Genomic DNA, 27253 nt, shown 5'->3' on the forward strand with positions numbered 1-27253 from the left:
TGAAGATGGAATCCAGGCCTTTCATATTCCAGGTGAGAGCACAGAACCTGCCTGGTGTTTGACTTTGTGGAATCCTGAATGAGTGTTAAGGGTATGCTGGTGTTGAGGGTCATCAAGACCCTGAACACCATGTCCCGATTTACCAGATGGCTCCTCTCAGGTTTCCCCACACAATTTCATGTATAACATTTAGGGGTGATATCTGGTTTCAAAACATTGCCTTTTCACTCTGAAATTGTTAAGGATGTGCTTTTGAAACACTTATTTTTAATTTTTTATTTTTGGTTTGGTTGGGTTTTTTTTGAAGACAGGGTATGTCTGTGTAGCTCTGACTGTCCTGAAAACAGTCCTGGTTTGCTCTGTAAACCAGGCTGGCCTCAAACTCAGAGATCTCCCTGCCTGCCTCTGCCTCCTGAGGGCTAAGATTAAAGACATGTGCCACCAATACATGGCTGGAACATTTTAATTAGCATTGATTGTGCAAATGAGTTTTGTGGTCAGTTTTTTAAAATGACCTTTTACATTTTTTTGCATTAGGGGCAGGGTTCATGCCACATGTCCATATAGCTGTCAGAGGACAACTTGTGGGAATTCGTTCTCACCCTCCACCACATGGGCCCTGCAGATGAAACTCAGGTTGTCAGGCTTGGTGGCAAGCACCTTTACCCACTGAACCATCTTACTGGCCTAACTTTTGTTTTTAGCTTTTCGTGCTAAAGTGAATGAAAGGGCTCACACACGCAAGGCAAGCTCTCTTCCAGCCAACCCTTCACTTTGTTGAGACAGCCTCATGGTGACATTTTTCCTCTTTCTTTCTTTGCTTCTCTTTATGATTTCTTTGTTTTCTGCACATGAATGTTTCACCTGCATGTATGTCTGTGCATCATGTGCAGTCTTGCTGCCTTTGGTGGTCAGAAGAGTGCATTGCATCCCCTGGAGCTGGAGTTACCATGTGGGTGCTGGGAGTTGAAACCAGATCTTCCATAAGAGCAGCAAGTGCTCTTAACTACCAAGCCCAGCTGTCAGACAGGCAAGAAGTAGAGCTTGCACTCTGTTCTTCACAGCTGATTCTCTGCATGCCCTTGAGGGCCTGGCTGGTACCACCTATACAGGCTTGGAGTCTGCAGCTCGCTGTCTCTGATTTCTGCCTAGAAATCCATTTTATGTGGATACACAGGCTGACCTGCATACTTGGCAATCTTCCTCACACTAGTCTGAATAGGCTTGGATGTTTTCTGCAAGGTGAGTGTTTTAGTTTTCCTGCTCCATCCTGCTGCCTCCCGATTTCCTACAGAGGGTCCCCTGGCCCAGTGGTGAATGACAAGGTTGTGAACCACAACACCACACCCACTGTGCTCCTTCTTGCTTTATCTGTGGTACCTGGCAGCCTGGCACCCACCTTTGCTTGTGCTGATGATGTTGCTCTTGGTAAGCTTTGAAGACTTACACCAGTGTAGAAATTTGGACTCCTTAAGTTGACAGTATTTTGTGTAGAAAACAAGCATGCCCTGAGAATGCTGTAAGAAGTCAGTTGCTGGCACCTCCTTAGCACACAGAAGCACAGTCCCTTCAAGATGATTCAGTGTTGAAGGTGGTCCAGCAGACATGCATTAGTTTCCTATGTCTGATGCATGTGGCTGTCCCATTTAACAAAATCTGCTTATGCTGTACACCCAGTTTCAAAACTCCTGCATCCCCCTCTGACCTCTAAGAAAGCACGTCAAAGGGAAGGTGGTCTGACCTCTGACTGTTCCCATAACAGATTTCTGTATCAGCCAAGGGAGGGAAGCCTCCTGAGGGAAGGAAGGCCAGCATCTACGGGCAAGTGTAGGGCTCAGATGGGGTGGTGATCCATGGGGCAGGGACTCTGAGATCAAGGAAGGGGCTGCCAGGCCTCCCACAGGACAACCATGACAACCCTCCTAGACATGCCCCCAAGCCAGTCTGACCCAGACAGTCCTTCATTCCCAAATGATTCTAGATTGTGTCAGGTTGACAGTAAAGACTGACCATCTAGGGGTCTATGTCAGTAAGGACCTGGTTCAAGTGTTATGATGGGAGCTCGGGGCAGAATGCCCGAGGGCAAAGCCAGATACCCAGGGAACTATTTGCAGATTCAGGGTGCAGGCCGGGACTGTCCAGGAGCTGCACTTTGCTAATGGCTTAGGGGTTCTGCTGAAATTACAGCCCAGTGGGATGCCTGACATCTGGGCACTTGGGAGGTAGAGGCAGGAAGGACAGGAGGTCAAGGTCATTTTTGGCCATATGGGGATACTGAGGCCAGCCTGGGTTACATGAGACCCTGTCTCAAACAACAACAATATAAAACCAACAATTCTCTCTTCCCAGGTGGGGATGAGAGGAGCCCATGAGCCTGGCTAGGATTTTCTCATAGGACTAAATGAGGGCTGTGTTTCAGCTGGGTCAGTCAGGGGCATGGTCTTGCCTGGGTTTAAACAGGTTTCACACCTAAGAGTGACTCTGACCCTAAGGGATATGCAGACATTTTATTGGATTTTATCTTTTAGTGGATGGAGCCACAGGCAAGCACCTTCATGGACTCAGCCAGTTAGCCAGCCAAACCATCCCTCGTTTCTTTAGACACAGGGTCTCATGTACCCCAGACTAGCCATGAAGTTGCTGTGAAGCTGAGGACAGCCCTGAACTCCTGAGTGCTGGGTTGGGCCTTGAGCACAGGAGCTACTAACTTCATAGCTCCAGGAGCCTGGAGGGGCTGCTCTCATCATTCTACCTGACTTTGTAGAAAATAAAGTTTCTTGGTGTCTCTGTGTAACAACCCAGCTGTGCTGGAACTTGCTTTGTGGACCAGGCAAGCTGGCCTCCAACTCATAGAGATCCCCCTGCCTCTGCCTGCTGAGTGCTGGACTAAAGGTGCATGCCACAATGCTTGGCACTAATTTATCTTCTACAAGGAGATTTATGGGGCGAGCCAGATGGCTCAACAGTGAAAAGCACAGGCTGCTCTTACCTAGGACCTGAGTTGTGCTCCCAGTACTAACATCTGGCAGCACAACAGCTGCCATTCTGGTTCAGAGGATCCACCACTGTGCCTGGGTCCTGCTGAGCTCCTGGCCTGGTTCCAGAGAGTAGCACCTAGCCCTAATCCTTCCTGTGTTTAACCACACCTTTGTCTCTCTTATCAGAGAGTCTCCAAAGGATCAAAGGCCTAGGCAAAACTTGCTCAGGAAACAAGGAAAACCGTGGTACCTGAGAAATCAAGTACATTGCACTGGGCATTTTATGGCTGGGAGCTCCTTTCAGGTTGCTTTGAAGGTATGGAAATTAACTGGCTAAACTGCAATTAGAGAGAAATAACAATGCCCTAGGTGAAGGGAAGATGCTTCAGTCCTTCATGGCTGAACCCCCTGCAGCCACCAAGGGCTAAATTTATTCTTAAGGTGCCTCTGGGTCTTCTTTCCACCAGGTACCCACATACCCCTGCATCAAAACACCACCTCTGTACTGTGCCAGCACCAACAGTTTTGCCTTAGAGACACCATTAGGATCATGAGATCGCTCAGCAAATAAAGCCTTATGAACTGAGTTCAGTCCACAGGACCTACATGTAAGGAGAGAACCAACCCCGGTAAATTGTCCTTTGACCTCCACAGGTAAGGTATATATATATATATATATATATATATATATATATATATATATATATATATATATATATAAAGTCTCACACAGGCAAAACTTTTGCCCCTTTTCATTTGTCCACAGATGTCAGTTAGGTGCTGGAACTTTCCTCCCAGTCTAGTAAAGAAGCAGCTTTGAAAAATCATTAAGTCTGGGAAGAGGCCCCAGGCACCCCCACCTGCAGCCAGTGGTACTTCAGTCCAGATGCCCTCAGGGACCACAGCCCCCTCCCAGGATAGGACTAATCACAATTCAGGCCTGACCCCTGAGTGTCTCCAGGCAGCCTGACCTGCCACATTTCCCATCTGCCTTTCCAGTCCATTCATATTTCCTCTGACCCTTTTTCAAGTAGACTGAAGGAAGTTCGGGTGAGGCAGTATTATGAGTAATTTTTGTACTTTCTTTTTCCACACTTTCCACTTGGAACCTCTGAGCATTGAGACTGAAGTAGCCAGTGACCACCAGTCCTTCTCCCTACAATCACTTCCCCTGTGGCCTCAGACCTAACAGCCTAACAGCCTCCTGATTGTTTACAAAAGGCAGATGTTTGAGGAAACAGAAAACAAAAATGTCATTGGTTTCTGTCCATCAGCTCCCAGGTTCCCCAGAGGAGTGCTTGCTTACTTCCTTAGTGTAGCCAATGTAGTAACAATCCCAAGTTTCCACCTTTATTGTCTTTACAAGATCACTCTCAAGACACAAAGCTCAACTGAAAGCGACATCAACATGGTCCTGTGGCTCAAGCTCTCTGGGGAACCCTGCCTCTGGTTGGCAGGACAGCTGTGTGCAGCCCTGAAGTGTCAGTGAGGGGTGCAGAGGCCACAGGGACACAAACCAAAGGCATTGTCATGGTCCACACATGTGGCAGGAGAGGCCCTTGTGTGGAGAGACCGGGAGGACGTGGAGAGTGACTGAACATCCCTGGGATTCACACAGTGTCAAGTGTCAAAGTGTCATCAGAGAAATTCTGAAGACATTATGTTGTACAGGGCAAGTAAGCTTGCTCAGTGGGTAATGGTGTTGGCTGCCATACCTGATGAGTTTCATCCTTGGAACCCACATGCACATGGTGGAAGGAGAGAACTGACTCCTGCAAGTTGTTCCCAAACCTTCATACTTGGGCTGGTGTGCTCTCTCTCTCTCTCTCTCTCTCTCTCTCTCTCTCTCTCTCTGTCTCGTTCTTTGTGTGTGTGTCTCTCTCTCTCTGTCTCTCTCTCTCTCTGTTTCTCTCTGTCTCTCTCTGTTTCTCGCTGTCTCTCTCTCTCTCTCTCTCTCTCTCTCTCTCTCTCTCTCTCTTTCTCTTGTATACCCACTGAGTAAATGCATATATAAAAAGAGTAATGGTGCATGGCTCAAGGCTCTGCCTAAAAGTGAGGGGCTGGGGTATAGCTCAGGTAGGCTTGCCTAGCATGTTGCAAGGCCTCATAATTAATCCTAAGGATTGAAAAATAAATTTTATTTGAATCAAACATGCAGTCTTTCTTGTTACAATTTCCTAACATATACAGCGTATTAGGCCAGGCTTGAGGGCCCACTCCTTTAATCCCTGTGCTCCAGAGGCAGAGGCAGGTGGATCTCTATGAATTTGCAGCCAGTCTGGTTGTCTACATAGTGAGTTCTAGTACAGCCAGCGATACATGGGGAGACCTTGTCTAAAATAAAAAAAAAAGCACAGTGTAGGAAAGAAAAAGTATCTACCCAGGATCCCCAAGATCAAGTTGTCAGCACAAAGGAGAATTCTTTGCCCCAGAGCAACAGAGGGCAGGGAATAAGAAAAAACAAAAAACAAAACAAAACAAAAAAAACCCACAAGAAATAGAAGACAAGAGAGAAGGGGACAGGGATATTTGTCACAGAGGGGAAAAGGAATGCCTCTGGATAGAGGGGAGATTTACGTGGCCCATAGGGAAATGGTGGTTTATAAAGGGAAAATGGGAAATCTTGCCTGGGGATGAGGTATTTAATTTCAATTGGGAATGTTAATTAGGTGAGCTAAAGGGGACTTTTGATTGCTGGATTTCAATACTTTGATAACTGGACCTTGATAGTCAGCCTAGGGCAGAGGAAATGGACATATATGGGAATGGATGTTGGGGCTAGCTTCAGGAATACAATCTAATGATTTTTAGTAAGACAGAGGGTATCTGAGAAGGACAAGGGCTACCAACAGAGGGAATCAGGAGAAAGACAAGGCCTGCCAGAGCCACGTCCTCAAGTGGGCTGGTGTCCTTTCAGTGAGTAGCTGTGCACATAACACTTTTGCTGGGTCAGACATCCTGGGTGTAGAGATGGGTCAAGGTCACTGGGAAGGTGTGGGCAGGTTGCCTCCAGATCCTGGGCCGAGGTCTAGAGGGAACTTTAGCACCCAAGACTTTGGTGTCTTTGTGAATTTCTCTCATATATGCCAAAGAATGTCACTCTCAGTGGGGAGGACAATGGTGAGTTTCAAGGGCCTGGAGGCCACTCCTTCCTCCTCTGGATGCCATTAGCTGACTGTACACTTCCCAGCTAATACTAGGGGAAAGTGAGTGAGACTAGGTGAAATGGAGGTGAGATTTTGGAGGTCCTGAGAGGCTCAATCACACCATGTTAATTAAGGAGGGGAACAGCTCAAGATGCCAGTGAAGGAATATCCCAAGTGTTCCTTAGGGTGGGTGCCTGTGATGCTGTGTGGTGGTGGTTGGTGGGTGCTCAAGGAACCATGGAATCCATTGTGGGTGGTGGTCAAGGGGTAAGTGGTAGAAAGTAGAGAGCTGGTGTGGAGGTTGAGGAATAGGGGTGGGTTTTAAGAGGAGTGGGGGGACCTGCAGGGGCTGGTGCCTATGATGGTCATACAATCAGTCAACAGCAAAGTTGTTAAGCTGTTTCCACAGGGAACGTTGCTCACCTATGGGCCTAAAACCTCAAAGCTTGGCTTGGAGAACTACAACTGGCCTAGGCCACACAGCCCTTGCAGAGAGTGGGGCTTGAAATACCACCCAGAATGCAGCTGAGGGATGGCAATTATGAAGGCCTCTCCTAGAGATAGCATCCAGATCTATGCAGTGTGGGTCAGTTGCTGCAATTGTCATAGTGGGAGCTAGGTGTGTTGTGGCATTCCTGTAAATCTCTTGTTTGAAGGCTGGGGCAGGGGGAGGTACAAGGCCATCCTGGGCTCTACAGTATATCTCAAAAAAAGGCTGGAAAAATGGCTTCACAGTTAGGGCTTGCTTCTCTAGCAGAGGACCTGAGTTTGGTTTCTGACACTCACAGGGAATGGCCAACAACCACCTGCCTCCAGGTTCCTGCCTTGACTTGCCCTGATGATGGACTGTCACCCAAATAGACCCTTTCCTCCCTAAGTTACTTTTGATCATTGTGCTTATCACAGTAAGAGTAACTAAACCAGGACAGTGCCTAGGTGAGGACCAATGCCCAGCTGACCTTGACCAGCATCACCAGAAATACAAGGTGGCCCTGAGTATCCACCAGATAAGACCCTGTGCTTTCCCACAAGGACTCTTAATGGTTGGTGCCAGCAAACAGGGGGTTTCTGGTGTGAATGAAGAGAAAAAAGTGTTTCTCATTGAACATAGCAGACACTGGTGATGTGTAGGTGTGTGCCTGTGTGTGTGTGCATGTGTGTGTGCCTGTGTGTGCTTGTGTGTGCCTGTGTGTGTGTGTGTGTGCGTGTGCGTGCGTGTGTGTGTGTGTGTGTGTGTGTGTGTGTGTATGTGTGTGTGTGTGTGTTTGTGTGTGTGTGTTCAGCACTCTGTCCTGGACTTACTTACCAACCCCAGGCTCTCTATCTGTCTCCTCACTGTTCACACTATCAGTTATCACCCTTGGTCTCTTAATGCCTGCACATCTATGTCATGAATGCACATCCCTTTCACCCCAGATATGTGCTGAGAGTCCATGTGCAGGTAAGGGGCCCACAAGTCTTCCTGACTTGTAGTGTAATACCTGTGCCTGAGACCCACAGCAAGACTGCCAGGGAGCCAACTTCCTGTGTAAGAACAAAAGGTTTTGTTTATTCTAGCCTAGGCAGGGACCTCCCTGACACCACTTTACAGTAGGTGAAAAGAGGGAAGTTCCTGAGCACTCACTTTACGAGGTTTATATAGGAATGGCTTACATGCAGAATGTTATGTATCTCTGGATTGGACAAGGGGGCACCGGACAGAGTTGACACTCATGTGAGACCCCCTACAGTGGCTATATCTTTTCTATCTATGACCTTGAAGCCCCACCCCTAGACATGTAGCAGGTAACTGTCCTACCTAAATATGTCCTTGTAGTATCTGCCCTGGGAAGTGGCCCCCGGGGTACTCTTAAGACCCAAGCAGCACGTACACCACTCCTCTCTCCCTTGTGGGCTTGGATGCTGGTACAGGCTCGGGTGGAAGAACAGCTTGGGACTGTACCTCGGTGTTCCAGGACACTAAGAGAAATCATAGTGAGTCTTCCTCCCTAATAAATTTCTTTACCCTTTAAGCAGACTCCATGGATTTCTCATAATATCTGCCACTTCTTCTACAAGGTCTGAACATCCACCCTATTGTCCAAAGCTCCAGGGGTGAGGACAGGAGCTTGCCAGGTCTTATAGCATAGTATGGGTCTGAGGGTCCCACAGAACCTCCACCCTGCAAGAGGACCATGGGCCAGGGAGACACCACTGTCTACCAGGGGTGTTCTGCTGTCACTGGCATGAATTCCCAACACTGAAGATGGACAAGTCCTTATAGTCCTTACAGCATGGTTCTGTGGGTCAGGGTCAGGCTCTGGCAGCCTGTGGCTGTGGTGTGAGGTTTTGGTGTCAGCAGCTGCAGGTCACCAGAAGTTCGCTGTCACACACTCCATGGAGAATCCTCAGACCACTTCAGGGCACCTGCTCTCTTGGGAAGCCTGGGAGATGCTCAGCCTCACATCCAGGAAGTAAACAAAGTAGCACCAGCCTTGGCCACTAGCTTCTCCTGGGTATATTAAGGATAGCCATAGCCAGGGCAGTCCAGGAGGTGAGGACACATAGAGGGAGCCCTGGAAAGCAGCTCCTGAGTGGATGAGGAGTGTCTCCTGGGGCAGGGGTCAGTGTGGGTAGGGCTGTCTTGGAGACATGCCAGGGTGGTACAGTGAAAGGAAGGACCAGGAAGCAAGGAGGGTGGTCTGGTGGGGGCAGAGCTGGACAGCCTGAGAGGCAGAGAGCTGGTGTGGTGGTCATGGAATTGGTGGGTTTTGTTTGTTTGATTTTGAGACAGCTCTGGTTGACCTAGACCTGGCTATGTAGACCAGGCAAGCCTCCACCTCACAGAGATCCGCATGCCTCTGCCTTCCCAGTGCTGAGGAATGCACCACTACTGGCTGAGAGGATGAGAAGGTTGCAGCCATTTTAGAGAAGGGTCAGACTGGGGGCAGCAGGCCCTTGGAAACCCATAAGAGGTTTGCAGCCCCTAGACCCAGACAATTAACAGTCACGTAAAAACAAGTTCCTGACATTTCCTGCCATGAAATAAATGATATGAGGGATTATATACCATAGTTGTCAGAGGGTACAAGTTTCCTACAGGTAACAAATCGGATGTCTTATTGTCAGAGAAAGTGGGTCTGCTGATGATATAGATTGTTAGAGGATATGGCCATTTCCTTGCAGCTGCAACTCTCCAATCAATTCAAACCAAGCATGTCTAGACTAAAGCTGCTGCTGCATCAGAAGGATGCAGAGACCCAGGTTTAAACTCATAAATAAAAAGACTCTGCTTTTGCATTCAGATTGGTCTCTTGGTGTTCTTTGTTGGACTCTGGTTATAACATTTTGGGGTCCCACAAGCTTCACATTAAGGGATAAACAGGTTTCAAACATAATTTGAAATGACTGTTCTTAAATAACTGCTTATATTTCTAATAAATAATAAATTCTAAGGATCTAAAAATATAAAGAGATGAGGACGATATATGAAAGATATTATGAAATTTCTTTCCTTTGCCATACTGTCATTGCATTAAAACTACAAAGTTCAGAAATTTAACATTAATAGAATTCTGACAAGCTAATAGAGCAATGGTTGCTTAATGTTTGGATTCCAGCACAAGATTTTAGATTTCTTGTGGTTATCTTATGAATATAGACTTACAGATGCTTTTTCATCGGGTCAAAGACATTTAAATCCAATTTATAGCTGGCTCTCTGGACAGAAGGAAAATATACAATTTTTAACGCAAATCTATAGTTTTTTGCTAGGATTCAAAGATATGAGTCTACTCCTGCTATTTTACAGATATCTTTTACCTGTTTTTTCTACAATATGGATTTCACTACTGATTGATAATACTAATATATTTAAAACTTTTGTGTCCTTTTATAAAATAAGAATTCATATAAGCCTCTGACGATCAAAAGAAGCCATTGGATCCACTTCACAGAGGTCAGAAGGACTCCAGATAAGTACAACAATACACCTTGAGTTTTCAAACTCCTCCCCTTCCTAATTACTAAGGCTGTGAGCTTAACATTCCAACTAAGTTAATAAATTTTAACTATTGAAATGCAATTCAACAAATGACATTTAACGCAGTGACAAATCTGCACAATATTGATCAGGAAAATTCTATAACAGAACAGAGGAAGGCCCAGCACTTCCATTCCTGCTCTGGAAGAATATGAAAGGTCTAGAAATGGACAGCTCCTGTCTGGCCTAGAGGAACATGAAGGTACACCCTGTGGGAAGAAGTGGCATCCTCATGCCAAGCAAAGGAAGAACTGATGTCTGGAAGATGAAGGGGGGTTGGGATAAAGAAACAAGTCACAGACGATCAAAACTGATGAGAGGAGAAGCTGGAATTCATATTGGGGCTATAGCGCCAGAAAGTTTGCATAGTATGTAACCAAGTTTTAACATTATCACAAAGGGTCAGCAGCAATTTGATACATGTAAAAAGAACTATGGCAACCCCCCCCCCCTCCTTTTTTAGTGTTTCAAGACAGGCAGACATGTGATGTTGAGTGCTTGGGATTGTTGCTAGTGAACTAAGAAAGTGAGTTTTTCTTGTTACTAGCTTAAACTAAAAATTAAAATAGTCAGGAATGACTACTAACGATCTGGCTGAATAGTTCAAATCTAAATCTTTTGCTCTAGTTTCTAGCAACTTGATTTCTGAATTTCTGAGAAAGACATCTTCAAGTCCATATATGTTTATGGAGTTACTTAATCTTACTCTTCTACTAGTTTCTGCTTTCCATACTACAAAGCTGTATTAAGTACAAAAGGGTAATGTTTCTTCCTCAGAGTTTGGGTGGTGACAGAACAATCTGGCTGGCTGTAGCACAGTGGAATCTGTTGGGAGGACAACATTTCACAGACTAGGGAGCTGAGGCCAGAATGAGGCCAGCACTGGCCCTCACCATCACTGCTGTGTCCCCTTCTGAGTGGCAGGAAGGAGAAGATGCCTGACCCAACCTTGGCACTGTGGGATATGGATGCAGGAAAAGAGGCTGGGCTTTGAGTTGACCTACTTATGATGAAGTATCAGCACACTACCAGGAGAAGGAGCAGGAAGCTGAAGCCCATGTCAGACTTTTCAATCCAGCTAGTCAACCACTCTTGCCTGAGTCCTCTGAACTGACTCCTGCTCATCACTATATGTTCACACCTTCTTGGATGATGCCCAATCTTGTTGATTGAAGTCACTGATCATTTTCCCCTGATCAATGGATTCTCTCAGCCCTAATCATCATTTCTGGTGTCTTTGGGTCTCCTGAATGCACTTTTGCTGTTAACATCCTTGCTCCTCAACAGCATAAACCCAGATCTGGAAGTTTTCTCTTGAATCAAGACTGCTGGGCAATCATATACAGTAGAAGGCCAGACTCTTTGCAAGGACCAGCACCTCATCCAAAGTGCCACAGTCTGTCAGGTTGTAGTGAAGTAGTATTTCCAGGGTTTTGGCCTCAGGATAAGGCCCTGGCATCGTTCCCTGCAAAATGGACACATGGGCCATAGAGGAACCAAGCTGAACCTTAGCTGGACTGCTGTGCCTCCTCAAGGTTGCACTGCTGCACTGGCCCCACAGGATCACCACACTGGCTGTCTGTGTTTGATAATGGATGGATTCTGGAGCAGGTATGCATTTGTGCTTGTGTGTGTGTATGTGTGTGTGTGTGTGTGTGTGTGTGTGTGTGTGTGTGTTTGTGTGTGAATAATCAACTCTTGCCACATACTGTTATAGGTGCTGGAAGCATCAGTGAGAACAAACAGGAACCTCTTCAGAGAAGGTAACGTTCTAGGCATGAGGTATGATACTTCTTGAGCTGGGCAAACTTGGTTAGCAGCCATGATGTCTCAGAGGTTAAGAGCACTTGCTAACCTTGCAGAGAGCTGAGGTTCAATTTTCAACACCACAACATGGTTGCTCACAGCTGTCTGTATCTCCAGCTGCAGGATGCCTGATGTCCTTTTCTATCCCCCTCAAGCACTACAGATATGTGAACATATGTGTTTTAGGGATATATCAAGAGTAGACACCCGCCGGGCAGTGGTGGCACATGCCTTTAATCCCAGCACTCGGGAGGCAGAGCCAGGTGGATCTCTGTGAGTTCGAGGCCAGCCTGGACTATCAATTGAGTTTTAGGAAAGGTGCAAAGCTACACAGAGAAACCCTGTCTCGAAAAACCAAAAAAAAAAAAAAAAAGAGTAGACACCCAAAGGAAGGAAAATAGAGACTCAGGCAGGTGTCTGCATACCTCATTCACAGTGGCATTTCACTACAGCTAAGTCGTGTGTCCACCAAAGGGAGAGAGGATACGATAGGGCTGTCCAAGCAAGGGTGGTAACTAAGCTTAAGAAGTAAGGCAAAACTGGCACATGATAATGTATGTGCATCATGCTGAGAAAAATAAGCCAGTCCATAACAGTATGGTGACCCACAAGTCTGAAGTCTCCAGAACCAAGAGTTCACATAGAGACAGAGCAACATGGTGGGCACCGACAGTTGTAGGGGAGGTTTAGTGCTGGATTGCGGCCAACTTTTGTTGGGGAAGATGGGAATGTTTTGAAAATTTGTATTATTTTAGATGGGAGCTCATGTATCCCTGCATGGCCTTGGAATTCCTGATCTTCCTGTCTATGTTCTGAGTGCTAGGTGTGCATACCACACCTGTCTGGGACGTTCGAAACACAGCTGGTAGGGGTAGTTTTGGGGCACTGTAAATGAGCTTTACATCACTTTGCTACACTCACAATGACTCCCATGGGAAGAATCTTCCCTGAATGCTAATAGAGAGTAATAATCTATGGGATGGAAATTTGCCTTCTCTCTCCCAAAAGTTCCATAAAATGTGGCTAAATAACTTCAACAGTAGAAAGATTAATGTTAGACATTAATGCTTAAAATGTTTGCAGAATGGGAGACAAGTTTACAAGATATGTAAAGATCCAGAATACAAAACTAGAATGAGAATGTTAGGGCCAGATGTGGCGGCACATGCCTTTAAACCCAGCACTCAGAAGGCAGAGACAGGAAGATCTCTGTGTGTTTGAGGCCAACCTGGTCTACACAGTGAGTTCCAGACCAGTCACCGATACACAACTGTGCCTATACTGTTAATTACATGTGCTATTTCTATGTCTTTATATCTGAGACAAGATGTAATTTCAATTACAAAGTAAAAACATATATGTAGGGCTTCAGATGTAGCTCATGCTGGAGTGCTTACCTACCACTCCTGAGTCCAACCCTCTGTTGTACAACAGTGTCCTCTGAGACTGAAATATTCCATCCCGCAGGGAAGCTCCTAAAGCAGGAAGGTAAACACCTCAAATGTATCCAGAAAGGCCCCCAAACTGACCAGATTCACTAGGCACTTTCCTGCCAGAGTAAACAATAAAAGCTGAGTGTCTGTGAGGGGCAGAACCAAGCTGGGAAGAAGAGGCTGAGACCAGACCAGCTAATGAAAGAAACAGAACCCCAAAGAGCTGCCTGGAAGAGACTTTGTTGAGGAAACGCTGAAGGAAGACCCCAGACTCAAATAGTGTGTATTACAATACCAGCATACACCTGGGCATTCACCTGGACAACATGGCCAAGATCCGATAGGAGCATGCAGGTTAAGCATAGCTAGGGGGATTTGAGGGATGGTTAGGTCATCTCAAACATTATTGGTTAGGCAAGCAGCAGTGACATTAGTATATTTTTAACTGGCTGAGGTTTTCTCTCTGACAACCTTGGGTGAGATTCAAGGGGGTTGCAGGAACTGTCCTTGAGACATTGTGGGGCTGACTCAGGCTTATTTGTGCTCTCTCCCTCATCCCTGAATGTCATTTGTTGATAAATGGAGCTTTGTTGGAAGAGACATCTGTTGGCTTCTTTCAGAGAACTGAAACCTAAATTCAGTTATTAAAGTGGGAACGTTTAAACCTTTCAGTTTAGACCACCTGAGGCACCCAGAAAGGACAGTGTCCAACCTGCTGAGCTGCCTGCAGGCTGTGCAGTGTGCTCCAGGTTCCAGCTCTGTGAGCTGTCACCCGTGCTGGGGTGGGCTTGGGTGATGCAGCCATCTTTGAGTCATTTCTGCTCCTGTAAGTGACCCCTCACCCACATTCCTGTAATAACCCCAATAAAACTCACTGGTTCTCAAGGTTGGACTTCAGTGGTATCTGTACTTCGGTCTGTCATGGACTCCCTATCTGGGTTAAGTAGATGTGTGTGTGGAGTCTCCCCATGAAAGTTTTGTCACATAACACTCGCAGCATCACACATACACACAAAAGTAGAACAACACAGTCAGGCAGAACAGTGTTTCACTGAGAAATGTGACTCTGTAGGTCATCTGGGAAGGACCCTTTTACTTTACAAACATTCTGTTACTTTGATATGTTTCGAGCACTTAACATTTCTGTCATTTAAATAATAAGAGTATTGTGAGCCACTTGAGGCCTGGGAAAGTACATTCCTCCAGGTCCATTCCTACAGGACTAAAGGCTGCCTATGAAATATAGTTTGATGGTCCTTGGCATTCAGTAAGCATGTCCTCATCCTCCTATTCCTGCCTGCTCCAACTTAGATTGGGTTCATTGTAGATATAACCAACTACCTTATTAAATAAGAAACACAGAACCAATGCAAAGAAGAAAGCCAAGAGGTTAGAGCTAAGAGCTAAAAACCTGACCCTTCCTCCTGTGGTGGTCCTACCTTTCCGAACCAGAGCTACTTACTTCCTGTGTTAAAGTCTTTATATAGAGTTTCTGATCTGCCTTCTCATTGGTTGTAAACCCAACCACATGACCGCCTCATCATGGCCTGTCTGTATAGACCTCCAGGTTTTCCATGATTGGTATTGAGATTAAAGGCATGTGTATCCAATACTAGCTGTATCCCTGAACACACAGAGACTTACCTAGCTCTGCCTACCAAGTGCTGGGATTACAAGTGTACGCCACCATTGCCCTGCTTTCCTAAGGCTTGCTAATAGCTCTGACCCCCAACCAACTTTATTTATTAACATACAAATAACATTTTTTTTAAGAACTTTTTTTTTAAGATTTATTTATTATGTATACAGCATGTATGACCGCAGGCCAGAAGAGGGCACCAGATCCCATTACAGATGGTTGTGAGCCACCATGTGGTTGCTGGGAATTGAACTCAGGACCTCTGGAAGAGCAATCAGTGCTCTTAACCCCTGAGCCATCTCTCCAGCCCCACAAATAACATTTTAATACAAATAAAATATCACCATAGTTCATGAAGGTGGGAAACTGAGGCCAATGTGGAAAATGGGTAAGGTAACTCAGCTCCTGGAGTACAGAATGAGATGACCACGGTAGGGTTGCTCCATGGAGATGGAGCCCCCTGCCAGCTGCTGACCCAGCCCATCTGTCCTACCAATGCAGTGCACATGGGACACCCCAGAGGACTCTGGGAAAATGCTGCTCTCTCCTCCCCTTATCTCCTTTCAGCCTCTGACTCTGAAAGGGCCCTTTGTGACATCAACACAAGGTTACACACATTGTAGAGACTGGCCAGGAGAGCTTAAGGAGGAAGAGGACACAGAGCTCTGGTCAGTGACCACCAATGGCAAGGAGCACCTGAAGTGAATAAGTGAGAGCCACCAGCCTGGCCCTGAACCAGCCCTCATCACAAGAGGAACAGTTAACACATAAATCAGAAGGATAATAAGTGTGACAATTGAGTTCTTGTAGACACCTCTCCCATCCTTAGGGGTGGGGTGTGTTATTGCAGGCCTACTGGGTCAACCCACCCAGTCCCTTCCACCACAAAGAACAGCTATGACCAATTGCTGGGTGTGCAGTCAAACGCTTCCTAGGAAATTAATGAAACCTATTGCAAACTGCCTTTGAGCTGGCACCACAAAGAGAATCCTGTAAACAGAGAAGTTCAGAGAGGTGTCTGAGTCAGATGCTAAAAGTGACAGCCTCTGTAGAACTACAGCCATAGCAAAAAGACCTGAGCAGGATGCCTGACCCCCAACCCCCCACTGCCCCTGACCTTAACCCTAGTTACAGAGAGAACCATGAACAACTACCACCAACAAGGAAAGGCTAATCAGGAAGGAACAAACAACTCCAGATGTTGTTCTGCTGAGACTAAAATGTTGCAATACCTAGTAGCAAAATAGCCAGCTAGCTCAGTCCAGATACCCAAACTAGGGCTTGAGCCAATCCCAAGTCTGTAACTATGCAGTTTTGAAGTACCCCAAGCCCCTTTTGTCTAGCCACTGTTAAAGCCCTCACCCCATGCTGCTCAGGATTTCTCCTGCTTTGTTTCAGCCTCAAATGGAGGGAGAGGCCCCAGTTAACTCACAATAAAGGCTCTTTTGTTTTTGCATCAGATTTGGTCTCTTGGTAGAATTTTGTGGGGTCCGGAGTTTGGGTACAACAATAGATGTATGACAGTGAAGTCTATGAGAGCACCTAACGCAATCATGGCCCATTCCCTGGTATGCATGGAGCCTTCTCTTTGGGCTTCAGTAAGTTTCAGGCATTCATGATGGCTTTCCTGTTCTCTGATATCCTGGGCTGTGATGGGGGCAGGCTGCATCATCTTCTTTTCTACTTCCACTTGTGTGTTGAATCTGTCTTCAATTAGACCTACAAACAATAAAAATAGTGAATGTTCAGTCTCAAACACTGGACAAATGGCTGAGGTGCCCATTTGACATATCAAAGCAGACGCTACCAATCAGATTCTCCCTGCCTCCTTTAGTCCCTTACCTGTTACAGGGTATGGTTGTCATACCCTCCTGCCCACCCTAAACTTCTCTAGCTCAGGGGATGGGCTGACATTCTCCCAGATGACCTTCCCTATATAGTCCCCTCATTTTGCTTACTCCTCTTTTAGGCCTTCTGGCTCTGCATCTGGTTCCCTGCTCTTCCTCTCTCTCCCCACCTCTCCCTCCTCACATGGCCAGGATCAGGGTCATGTCCACCCTGGACTCTCTCATATGTCCCTGCCTCTGGCTATGCTCCTCATTTTAGCTCCAATAAACTCTCTCCTCCACCATACCTAGGAACAGTCAAGTCCTTCCTTTTTTTATGGATCTTTTTCATTCTGCCGCAAGGTCACAAAAACACATTGTGGAGACTGGCCCGGAGAGCATATGGAAAAGGACACAGAGCTCTGGTCAGTGACCATCAATGGCAAGACTGTCCATGGCAAGGAGCACCTGAAGTGAAGTAAACAAGTGAGAACCACCCAGCCCAGCCCTGGCCAGCCACCATCACTAGGGGCCATAGTTAACTTATGATTAAGGGTGATAAAAGTAGCAATTGAGTTCATTTAGCCACCTCTCCTATCCTTAAGGGCGTGGTGTGTTACTGCAGGCCCACTGTGTGGCTGGCACAATCCACAGACACACTCAGGAGCTTGTGGCCTCCGTGCCCTGCACCGACCATTTCCCACAGGAAGGAAAACCAGGGCCAGGTCTTTAGGTAGTTGTTGTGAAAGAGTTAAACATGAGAAAGAGGAATGAGTACCAGTCCCAGGCCCCCAAACCATTAGCCTCAGCAGAAATATTCTTGTGATATTTCTTGTGTCAGCCTGTAGCCTCAGCAGAATAACTTTGTGACATTATCTGGGTCTAGCAGAACATCCTGTGGCTATGCTAGGAAGAAAAACAGCCCCCATGGAAAGTCCCCATAGCTGTAGTCCCCCTTCCCGGTGCGGATCTTCAAACTAGCCAATTATGTATTGCCCCAAATCCTATGCTAATTTTGTGGGTTTTGCTTTTAAAAGATGCCTGCAATTACTGTTCAGGGATCCTCTCACTGAATAGTGCAGAGGGCCCGTTTGTGCAAATGATCAAATAAAGCCTCTTGCTGATTGTATCAACTGGTCTGGAGTCTGGGTTTCTGGGGCGCCCACCTGAGAGGGTACTGCCTTGAGTGTGGGGTCTTTCAGTTGATTTCTGTCATCGGCACCCCCGTCATCCTCGTGTCCAACCTGTTCTTCCCATGTCCCTTCTCCAGGATGACCATCACCTCACAGGCTCTCCTGCTCAACTCCCAACTCTCCCACATCTCCTTACCCATTAATTGAACAGTGGGTAACTGACAGCTGTCCCAGACCCAGGTTCCCATTGTTGGTTACTCACTCTGCTGCAGGGGTGTCTTTCTCTGCTGCACAGAGATTCCCCTTGTAGGCCCTGCCCCTGGACACCTCTGACCACTGGGCTCCACACCCAGACTACTGTGGTGGCCAGGCCTGGTCCCTTGAGGCACATTGAACCCTCCCTCCAGCTTCACCGTCAGACCTCATCCCCAACAATTCTCTAACAGGCACTCTACCCACTGAACCATATCTCCAAGCTCCCTCCACCAATTTTTTTTGAATCAGCAGATGAACAAGATAACATTTTCCACTGGGATGCCTATAACTAGAAGACACAGACAAGAATACACACTGGGGCTAGAAAGCTGGTTCAGCATTTAAGAGCACATGTTGCTCTTCTACAGGAACCAGGTTTGACACATAGAATCTTCGTTAAATCAAGACTGTCTTTAGTTCCAGTCACAGGGAATCCAAAGCTCTCTTCTGACCTTCATGAGCAACGGGCATAAACACGTGTGCAGGCAAATGTAGATAGAGTTTTCCTGCCTGGCCCACAGTCAGGGCAAATCTCTCTCACCTGCCCTCAGACCCGACCAAGTAAACACAGAGACTTATATTGCTTTCAAACTGTATGGCCGTGGCAGGCTTCTTACTAATTGTTCTTATAGCTTAAATTAATTCATTTCCATTAATCTATACCTTGCCACATGGCTCGTGGCTTACCAGCATCTTCACATGCTGTTTCTCATCGTGGTGGCTGGCAGTGTCTCTCTGACTCAGCCTTCCACTTCCCAGCTTTATTCTCCTCCTCGTCCCGCCTACACTTCCTGCCTAGCCAATGGCCAATCAGTGTTTATTGACTAATTAGCAACACATTTGCCATACAGAACATCCCACAGCACTTTCCCCTTTTTTTTTTCAAAAAGGAAGGTTTTAACCTTAACAAAGTAAAATTACATACAATTTGGGAATTTGGGCGTAGCTTCTCTTACTACTTCCTGCTGGAGGGGGGCGCTGTATCTTATGGGGAAACAAAGAAAATTTTAGGATCATGGAGTAGTCCGTGAGGATGTATCGTCTGAGCCAGTCGCCTTGAAACGGTTCTGGATGTTGGATTATCTGGGCCATGGTGTCATCGGGAGACCTTTCAAGGGGTCTTGGCTGGTCAAACCTGATGTATCTTAATCTGGAACAAATCCATAGCCTTTGGCTTTCTGTGGGAACAAAAGCAGAGACTCTTTTCCAAAGTAACATATCCTTATATCCAAATTTTGAAGTCAAGGTATCTTTAAAATATACATATTGGCATAACTCAACAGCTTTTACAATCAAATGTTTTTCTGCAGTTAAAAATCCCAAAGACAACACAATCCAGATTCTCTGTGTAATATTCATCTTCACGTGGCTTATTTTTTATATTAATTTTACTGTCTCTTTAAAGACTTTATTTTTTAAAACTATGTATTTGTTTCTATAACTCTACATATCACTTTTTTTTGTCTCTTTCAAGCCTACGTATCTTTTACACACATTGTAAACTATTACATCTGAATCTGTCTTATTGTGAATCTATTGCTTTAAACAGCAGCAGCTGTGGCTGCTGGCTCCGCCCACCTCAGCTTCCCAACATGGCCGTGGTACTTTACCACCAGCTTTGGGAGCTATCATGGGTATATGCTTTTATCCAAGCAGCTTGTAGTCCAGAAACCTCTTTTTTTTTGTTTTGTACCTGCAAAGGCTAAATCCACCATACAGCTTAATGTGCCACTTGTAGAGGTCTCATTCCTGCCATACTGCAGGTCGAGCACACACACCAGGAAGCCACCAGTAGCTCAAACCGGCAGCTGCCACTCATTTGAGAGAGACAATTAGGAAGCTGTTTTTAGCTCCATTTTAGAATCTTTTTTTCTCAGATTTAGGTGGAAACTCTTGTCCACCACGTTGGACACCATTTGTAGCTAGAGTTTTCCTGCCTGGCCCACAGTCAGGACAAATCTCTCTCACCTGCCCTCAGACCCGACCAAGTAAACACAGAGACTTATATTGCTTTCAAACTGTATGGCCATGGCAGGCTTCTTGCTAATTGTTCTTATAGCTTAAATTAATCCATTTCCATTAATCTATACCTTGCCACATGGCTCATGGCTTACCGGCATCTTCACATGCTTTTTCTCATTGTGGTGGCTGGCAGTGTCTCTCTGTGTCAGCCTTCCACTTCCCAGCTTTATTCTCCTCCTCATCCCACCTACACTTCCTGCCTAGCCAATGGCCAATCAGTGTTTATTGACTAATTAGCAACACATTTGCCATACAGAACATCCCACAGCAGGCAAAAACACTCATGTGCATAAAATAATAAAATAAATAAATCTAAAAATATTTTAAATAATAATAAGCACCAACTATTAATATGATGTTATCTAGATAAAAAGATGTAGCTGCTTTGAGAAGTAGCCAACCACTTTCCAAAACAGTAGAACACAGAACTATAGCGTGACCCAGCAGTTCTACTCAGAGATATATTCCTGATAGAACCTAGTTTACAAATGTCTATACCCTTATTCATCATAATGAAACAGTAAGAAAAACCCAAATGTTCATCAAATGATGAAAAAAATAAAATGGAGTCCATCCATACAGTGGAAGAGCACCTACATAAACAGAAATGAAGTACTGGTTCACACCAAAGGATGGTTGAGCCCTGAAAACACCGTAAGAGGGAGAAGTCAAACATAAAAGGTCACAAATGTGTGGCCCCATTTATGTGAGATATTTGCAATATGCAAACACATAAAGTAGAGCTGTAGCTGCCCAGAATAAGGGAAAGAAGAACGGGAGCAAGGTTTCAAGGCGACTGACATGTTCTACAGTCAGGCAGTGAAGGGTATAATCTTGTGAATGTTCTTAACACTAAACTGTACACACAAAATGGGGGATGTTATTGTTTAGGAAAAACAACAATTATGTAAAATTTCTCAGAAATATTATATTTCTAAAACAATTCACAGCTATTCCACTAATCCAAAAACAGATGGTAAAGAATATGGGTGTAAGCTGGGGGGTGGTTGTGCATGCCTTTAATTCCATCACTTAGGAGGCAGAGTGGGCAGATCTCTGTGAGTTCGAGGCCAGCCTGGTATACAGAGAGAGATCCAGGACAGGCACCAAAACTACACAGAGAAACCAAACCGTCCCTCAAAAACACCAAAACCAAACCAATCCAAACCAAAACAAAACCTTGGGTGTAAATAAAGAAAAAAAAGTGCCAGAATTCCTTAAATATATATATATATATATAGATAGATATAGAGATATAGATATAGATATAGATATAGATAAGTGAAGATCTTACTTTGAAGATACTTAAATGTGAAAGTTTATAGAAAAATATGCAAGTGTATTATCAACACTATGCCATATTCTGAAATAAGCAATGGCAACACTAACAGCAAGAAAGGGAGGATAGACAGAGGTATAATTTTACATTGTTAATTGTTATAATAATTGTATATGTATATAAGGTACAAAGAGATAATTTTATATACACAACAGGTAATGATTGTGGCTGCATTCCTGCTGAACCACACTTGGTCTCTCTCCAAAGAGTAGCACCTAGCCCTAATCAATCCTTGTTTAACCGATAACTTTTGTTTCTCCAGCCACTCTATGTGATTCTTGTCTGAGAGTCTCCTAAGGATACAAAGCCTATGCAAATCTTGGTTCAGGAAACTGGGAAAACTGTGGTTTTCCTGAGAAATCTAGGAATTTGCACTTGGATTTTAGGGAGCTCCTTTCAGGTTGTTTTGAGCATATGGAAATTAACTGGATAAACTGTAATGGAGAGAAATACAAATGCCCTAGGTGAAGGGAAGGTGCTCCAGTCCTTCAAGGCTGGACTCCCCATGAAAGGCTAGACTCATTCTTAAAATGCCTCTGAGTCTTCTTTCCATGGATCCGAGTGAACCCACACACCCGAGTCGAGACAAACAGCAACAAGTGATTAAATCTATAAAGGATTTTCGTTTAGATGGAAGTTACTATTACAAGAACCTTGCTTTATATGTAATTTGCCATAATTATTTAAAGATGCACTCTAAGATAAAGATGACTATTTTAAGCTTAGAAGCAATCATTTCAAAGAAATGAAGAGGTATGGATTATAAGACATTAGTGAAGATAAGATAGAGTCCTGAAATCTAGTTAATTGAGATGAAAGCAGATACTTAGAGAAAGAACAGGTAGCAGTGAGGACAAATGGAAAATAATTTAGACAGAAAGCCATATACAAAAACTGGACCAGACATAAAAGATATAAAGAATTCAACCAAAACAGATTGTCAGATGTGACCTTTTGAAAAACAGCAAGATCAAGCCATGCATGATAGAACACACTGAAAATCACTTATCTCCAAAAGAAAAAGAAAACACGAAAATGACAGTCCTGAACTTCTCAAACATGATGAGGTTACAGGAGTCAAGGAAAGACTGAAGACAGGTCACTGCAAAAGGGGGCCCTGAGAGACATGGGGATGGTTGAGAGCACCTGTTGCTCTCCTAGAGGACCCAAGTTCAGACCCCAGCACCCCCATCAGACAACACACAAATGCCTTTAACTCCAGGTCCAGGGGATTCAATGCCTTCTACTGGCCTCTGTGGGCACCGCCCCCATACCCCGACCACACATAGCAAACACACAGAGAGACACACACACGCACATAAATAAACAAATAAATAAATCTTTTTAAGTATTGTAAATTAAAGAAATTTTAGATAGCAAAAACTGTTCAATTTAGAAGTCTTACCTTTTGCTTTTCATCTGGACCCTCAGTTTGCTGTACATCTCTAGGACTTGATAAGGAAAACAGATCACACAGGCATTATTAGACAAAATAATCAACTAAGCTTAAGGAATTACATCAAGAATCCTACTCCCTTTCCATTTCCTCACCTGGAAGACACAGCATTAAACTCATCAGCAGTGGCAGAAATATTTCTCTGTTTCTACAGCTCTTCTATTGATATTACCAGCTTGGCAGAAAGAAAAAATAGAATTACACCAAGAGCTGTAAATAAAAAGCTTTCAGTTATATTTTTCCATCCTGCATTTGATTCATCCAAGAACCCCGGTTTTTTGGTAAGATCTTCATGAACAGTCTTTTTCTTTTGGGCCAATATCCACCTCCCAAATCATGACCCAGAGACTTATTATTACTTTAGAATGCTCGGTACAGCTATAAACATATAAGATAAGGTCATAATGATCCATGGTATGCATAAGTAGTATATGCTAATAAAAGCATTTAAAATACAAAGGTCAGTGGCTTATGATGAATAGCACCCAAATTTGACCTCCGGTCTACATACACATGCACAGGAACCTAAAAAACATGCACCCACATGTGCATACAACAAACAAATAGAAATAAAACCTGTCTGGCAGATACAGTGAAATGGCATATGCAAATAAATACAACAACCCAGGCCAGGGGAACACAAGCTTGCAGATATCCTCTCCTTAGTGCTGCCACTGTCATACATGGTCTACTTTATTTTTGGTGCTGTCTCTGAGTCCAGGGCCTCAGGGATATTTACCAAACCTTCAGTTTCTCAAAGTCCTCTCAATGAAAAATATATGAGGTGATAGATATGACAACCACTCCCATTTGATCATTCCATTTTGTTCATCCATGTTGGACACATGCATGCAGATGTCATTATGGACCACATGATACACACAACTATACATCATTTAAACATAAAAATGTAAAAACAGAATTTAAAACTGTACTTAATCATATATCCTGAATATAGATAAATTTGTTAGGCAGATAAAGATCCATATTCTAAAACCTACAGGTGTTACTGAGAAATCGAAATGAATCATATGTAAGTAAATAGCCATATGCTTTGTTCTAAGGTTAAAAGATTAATTATTTAAGTGTTAATTTTCAACATTCTAATTCCCTAAAGGCCAAAAGACTTTTTTATATTTCTAGTTTAAATTTATTGAATGTATGTGTTTATATGTGTATAGGTGCATGGATGTCATGGGGCATGTGTGGCAGTCTGAGGACAACAGGTGGAATTTGATTCTCTCCTTCCACCTCTGAGTTTTAGGAATCAGACTCAGGACATCAAGCTTGGTGGTAAGTGCTTTCCCTGCTGCCTTAGTTTCTTTTCTATTCCTATGATAAGACACCGGCACCAACACTCCTTATAAAATAAACCATTTCATTCTGGGCTCATGGTTCCATGACAATCATGGTGGTGAGCATGGCTGCAGGTAGGCATGTGCTGGAGCAGCAACTGAAAGCTTGTATCAACTTGGTTCACAGCAGGAGGCACAGAGAACCCACTGAGAATGACATGAGCTTTTGAAACCTCCAAGCCTGCTCCCAATGACACACCTTCTCCCAAAGGACACACCTTCCCAACCTGCTGCACAACTAGGGACCAAGCATTGAGTTAGATGTGCCTATGGGGACCATTCTCACACCGCCACATCTGCAGAGACAAAGACTCAAGATGGTTTTAGTTGAGAATATGTTTATAGAATTCCTCTGGAGGCCTGGGAACAGCTTAGTGGGAGAGCACTTCTCTAACCATCACAAAGCCTAGGTTTAACCCCCAGCATGCAAAAACAACAAGTCAGAGAAATGCAAAGACTAGCGAAAACTACTCCACTGCTTTAGCTGCTGAGTTTAAAAAGCCCTGGTTGCCGGGCGGTGGTGGCGCACGCCTTTAATCCCAGCACTTGGGAGGCAGAGCCAGGTGGATCTCCGTGAGTTCGAGGCCTGCCTGGGCTACCAAGTGAGTTCCAGGAAAGGCGCAAAGCTACACAGAGAAACCCTGTCTCGAAAAACCAAAAAAAAAAAGAATAAATAAAAAAAAAAGAATAATAAAAAAAAAAGCCCTGGTTTGTCACCCATTTTAGAATACAGGGTCACATCCTCCATACATTGACTGTCTGACTCCCCTACATCTCAGAAGTCAGATCTATTCCAGGGACAGCTGATAAGAACAAACCAGTCACTGGGGAGAAACACGTCCACAATATGCTTGCTGTGGGATGTATGGCAAATGTGTTGCTAATTAATCAATAAAACACTGATTGGCCGTTGGCTAGGCAGGAAGTATAGGCGGGGCAAGGAGGAGAATAAAGCTGGGAAGTGGAAGGCTGAGTCAGAGAGACACTGCCAGCCGCCACGAAGAGAAACAGCTTGTGAAGATGCCGGTAAGCCACGAGCCATGTGGCAAGGTATAGATTAAAGGAAATGGATTAATTTAAGCTATAAGAACAGTTAGCAAGAAGCCTGCCACGGCCATACAGTTTGAAAGCAACATAAGTCTCTGTGTTTACTTGGTCGGGTCTGACAGGCTGTGGGACTGGCAGGTAAAAGAGATTTGCCCTGACTGTGGGCCAGGCAGGAAAACTCCAGCTACGTATGCTCTGAAATCTGCATGGCAGAAGAGAGCTTTCTCCTCCTCCTGTGTCCCCTCGACCATCCCTGACCTGCAAAGGCACACTCTCCAACACGGCACAAGCTGTCTGCTGAGGAATAAATCCACAGCAGCTGCTATGCCCCTGCCTCAACCCCACGAGAGGAAATTCATTTTCCTGTCATCAAAAAGAGTCCCTTACCTTCCCTAAGAGGCTTTTCTCAATTCTGCCTTTCCCAACACTGGCTTAATCTGTATCATCAGCCTTGTCTAGCTGAGCTGGGAAATCTGGGGTGCTGCAAGAAGGAGAAAAGGTCAGTATACAAGGAAGGGTTCAGGACTGTATACAGACCAAAGCTTCATTAAATCTAAGTGCTACTTGCAGGCATGATTATTTTACTAGAAGTCAAGACAACGAAGAACTTCACAGACCTCTCACTGAGGCTTACTAACTTCAAGAGAACCCATTCTGGCCAAGAAAAGACTTAAAAGAAATTTTCCCGACAGAGGGAGTCCTACCTCTTCTTCTCTGGACCCGAGAAGCAGTTCTTGACATTTTCTTTCCAGGGAACTGACTCCTTGTGCATTTCTCCTCCTCCTGCTTCTCTCCAGCAATACCCTTGCTCTTCTGACAAACACTAGCATCTTTTATCTTCACAGGGGACAGCATACCCTTAACAAAGTCACTTGGGACTGATCTAACCTCCCTGGAGGAGGCAGGCACACCTCCAAACCCCTGGTTGTCCACAATTGCTCATCTACAATCAGGAGCAGCTGTTTTTCATTTGATGTTATTTGCTTCACAAGATTTAGACAACAGGCAACATGATTTTTTAATCTCTAAAACAATGTGATGTATCTCTAGTTCTTCTACTCTCAGGTCTCCTGAAAACCTGACTGAATCAAGAGGTTTACAGAGAATAGCCACAACCCAAGCAGGAAAATCATCAACCATCAGGGCTATTTAGGCATGGAGTAATCACATCCAAGGGATGAAATGTCTACTGAGTTGATGTTCAATATTGGTAGCTCATTTAATATTTTTTCTTTCATGAATCTGGTTTAAAAAGAAAGACCACAGATTCCATTTCAAGTACATCCAGTTTTGAATTTAGAGACTTTCTAAAAATCCAAACACTGATCAACACAGCACACTTCCCCCTGGTCACCAGACACTGCTCCGTTAATAAATCACAAGCATTCATGAGCACAAGAAATACAAGGGAGCAATTACCAGGTAGCCTTGGAAGCATTAATAATCTCTTTGATCAGAGGTTCCCCCAGGGTGATGTCCATGGAGGCTTGCTTGGAAAAGTCTTTGGTGTCATCTGGGTGCCTGGCCAGCCCATGGTTTGTGTCCAGAGTTCACCCGCTTCAGAGCCTGTCTCCATGTGTGCCCTACAGGAAAAGACACAGAAGGTGAAATGATGCACCAAAGACAAGGCCAGCAAAGGTGCTGGGGAACAGAATTCCGGTTACCGCCTCTTAAAAGAAAATTAATATAGACTGTGTTCACTTAGGATGGAAAGAGCAGGGGGCCAGGCAGTGTTTGCCTGAGGAAGAGGTGGACACAGGCTGGGAACAAGTGCCAACAGAAGAGTGAGATGGCCAA

At 44.8% G+C, this 27253-nt stretch overlaps 1 long non-coding RNA gene across 1 annotated transcript; it reads right to left on the reverse strand.

Moving 5' to 3' along the window:
* Positions 1-15785: 15785 nt before the first annotated feature.
* LOC131901202 (uncharacterized) lies at positions 15786-23262 on the reverse strand. Its single transcript, XR_009376433.1, has 3 exons — positions 23150-23262; positions 23004-23049; positions 15786-16742 (listed from the first exon to the last, which is right to left on the reverse strand). It is a non-coding gene; the product is annotated as an uncharacterized LOC131901202 (long non-coding RNA).
* Positions 23263-27253: the final 3991 nt, after the last annotated feature.

Source organism: Peromyscus eremicus, unplaced genomic scaffold, assembly GCF_949786415.1.
Source record: "Peromyscus eremicus unplaced genomic scaffold, PerEre_H2_v1 PerEre#2#unplaced_46, whole genome shotgun sequence".
NCBI lineage: Eukaryota > Metazoa > Chordata > Mammalia > Rodentia > Cricetidae > Peromyscus > Peromyscus eremicus.